A 3,033-nucleotide genomic window follows, 5' to 3' on the forward strand; every position below is an offset into this window, starting at 1 on the left:
TCAAAGATTGATTTGAGATCTGGCTACCATTAGTTGAGGATTAGGGCATCCGATGTCCCTAAGACAGCTTTTCGGACGAGGTATGGGCAATATGAGTTTCTGGTAATGTCCTATGGGTTGACCAATGGCCTAGCAGTATTTATGGACTTAATGAGCCGAGTGTTCAAGCCTTACCTGGATTCATTTGTGATTGTGTTTATTGATGACATCTTTGTATACTCTCGCAGTCGGGAGAAGCATGAGTAGCACCTCCAGATAGTGCTCCAGACTTTGAGGGACAGTCAGTTATATGCTAAATTTTTGAAGTGCGAGTTTTGGTTGAGTTCAGTTGCTTTCTTGGGTCACGTCGTATCAACATAGGGTATTCAAGTGGATGCTAAGAAGATTAAGGCAGTCAAGAACTGGCCTAGACCCACTTCAGCCACGGAGATCAGGAGCTTCTTGGGTTTGGCCGGTTATTACCGTCAGTTTGTGGAGGGGTTTTCATCTATAGCAACCCCAATGACTAGGTTGACCTAGAAGGGTGCCCCATTCAGATGGTCGGACGAGTGTGAGGCGAGCTTTTAGAAGCTCAAGACAGCCTTGACTTCAGCACCAGTGTTGGTATTACCATCAGGGTCAGGATCTTACACGGTATATTGTGATGCCTCCCGTGTTGGGCTCAGAGCAGTATTGATGCAGGAGGGTAGGGTGATTGCATATATGCCTCGTCGGTTGAAGGTTCATGAGAAGAATTACCCCGTCCATAACTTAGAGTTGACAGCCATTGTTCACGCGCTGAAGATTTGGAGGCACTATCTTTATGGCGTATCGTGTGAGGTTTTCACGGATCATCGCATCCTTCAGTATCTATTCAAGTAGAAGGATCTCAATTTGAGGCAGAGGATATGGTTGGAGCTATTGAAAGACTATGATATCACCATATTGTATCACCCGGGAAAGGCCAACGTGGTGGCCGATGCATTGAGCATGAAGGTAGTGAGTATGGGCAGCCTTGCGTTCATTCCAGTCGGTGAGAGGCCGCTAGGTTCAAATATTCAGACTCTAGCCAATCAGTTTGTGAGGTTGGATATTTCGGATCCCAGTTGTGTTCTAGCTTGTATAGTCGCTCGGTCTTACTTGTTTGATTGTACCAGAGATCGGCAATATGATGACCCTCACTTGATGGTCCTTAGGGACACAGTTCGGCACGGTGGTCCCAAGCAGGTTACAGTTGGAGATGATGATGTTTTGAGGATGAAGGGTTGTGTATATGTGCATAATGTTGATGGGCTTCGTGAGTTGATCCTTGAGGAGGCTCACATTTCTCGGTATTCTATTCACCCGGGTGCTGCCAAGATGTACCAGGACCTGCGGAAGCATTATTGGTGGAGGAGGATGAAGAAGGATATAGTTGCTTACGTGGCTCGGTGCTTGAATTTTTAGCAGGTGAAGTATGAGCATCAGAGGCCCAGTAGTTTGCTTCAGCAGATGGAGATTCCTGAGTGGAAGTGAGAGCGTATCGCTATGGACTTTATTGTTAGACTCCAACAGACTCAGAGGAAGTTTGGCGTCGTGTGGGTTATTGTGGATATGCTGACTAAGTCAGCGCACTTCATTCCTATGGCAGTTACCTATTCCTCGGAGTGGTTGGCAGAGATTTATATTCGGGAGATCGTTCGTATTCACGGTGTGCCCGTGTCTATCATTTCTGATCGAGGTACGCAGTTTACCTCACACTTTTGGAGGGCAGTTCAGCGTGAGTTAGGTATGCGGGTTGAGTTGAGCACAACATTTCATCCTCAGATGGACGGGGAATCCGAGCGTACTATTCAGATCTTGGAGGATATGCTCCGCGCTTATGTTATAGACTTCGGAGGATCGTGGGATAAGTTCTTTCCCTTTGCAGAGTTATCGTATAATAAGAGCTACCAGTCGAGTATTCAGATGGCTCCCTATGAGGTATTATTTGGTAGACGGTGTAGGTCGCCAGTTGGGTGGTTTGAGCCAGAGGAGGCTCGGTTGTTGGGTACAGATTTAGTACAGGAGGCCTTGGACAAGGTCAAGATTATACAAGATCGACTTCGTACAGCTTAGTCCAGGCAAAAGAGTTATGCCGACCACAGAGTTCGTGATGTGGTATTCATGGTCGGGGAGAGAGTATTGCTTCGGGTATCGCCCATGAAGGGTATCATGAGGTTTGGGAAGAAGGGCAAGTTAAGCCCTAGGTATATCAGGCCATTTGAGATTCTCGAGAGAGTGAGGGAGGTGGCTTATAGACTTGCGTTGCCTCCAGTGTTATCATCAGTCCATCCAGTATTTCATGTGTCCATGCTCCGGAAGTATCATGGTGACCCGTCCCCACGTGTTATATTTCAACTCTGTCAGTGTGGACAAGGATTTGACTTATGAGGAAGAGCCAGAAGCCATTCTAGACCGGAAGGTTCGACAACTGAGGTCGAAGAGTTATCCTTCAGTTTGAGTGTAGTGGAGAGGTCAGCCCGTTGAGGCAGCTACTTGGGAGTCCGAGTCGGACATGCGGAGTAGATATCCACGCTCGTTAGCCTTAAAAATCTTATAATTATCCTCCTCAATTTACGTGCGCAATCCGAGCGTAATTCCAGAAAGCCTTTACGTGGAAAATAGAAGAAATAATAATTTTTGAAATTTAAAAGTGATTTTTAGTTGACTTTGGTTAACGTTTTGAGTAAACGGACCCGAATCCATGTTCTGACGGTCCCGGTGGGTCGGAAATAAAATATGGGATCTGGGTGTATGCCCAGAATCGAATTCCGAGATCCATAGCCCAAGAAATGAATTTTTGACTAAAATTGAATTTGAGAAATATCTATGATTTTAAAGTATGTGCTTAATGCTGGCTTTTGATGGTATCGGGCCCGTATTTTAGTTTTGGAGCCCGGTATAGGTCCGTTATAATATCTAAACCATGTCTATGAAATTTGGTAAGAAACGGAGTTTATACAACGTGATTCGGACCCTCAGTTGAGAAAATAGTAATTTTAAGCGTTCTTGAGAATTTTATTGATTTTGATG

This window comes from Nicotiana tomentosiformis, chromosome 6 (genome assembly GCF_000390325.3).
Source record: "Nicotiana tomentosiformis chromosome 6, ASM39032v3, whole genome shotgun sequence".
In the NCBI taxonomy this organism is placed as follows: Eukaryota; Viridiplantae; Streptophyta; class Magnoliopsida; order Solanales; family Solanaceae; genus Nicotiana; species Nicotiana tomentosiformis.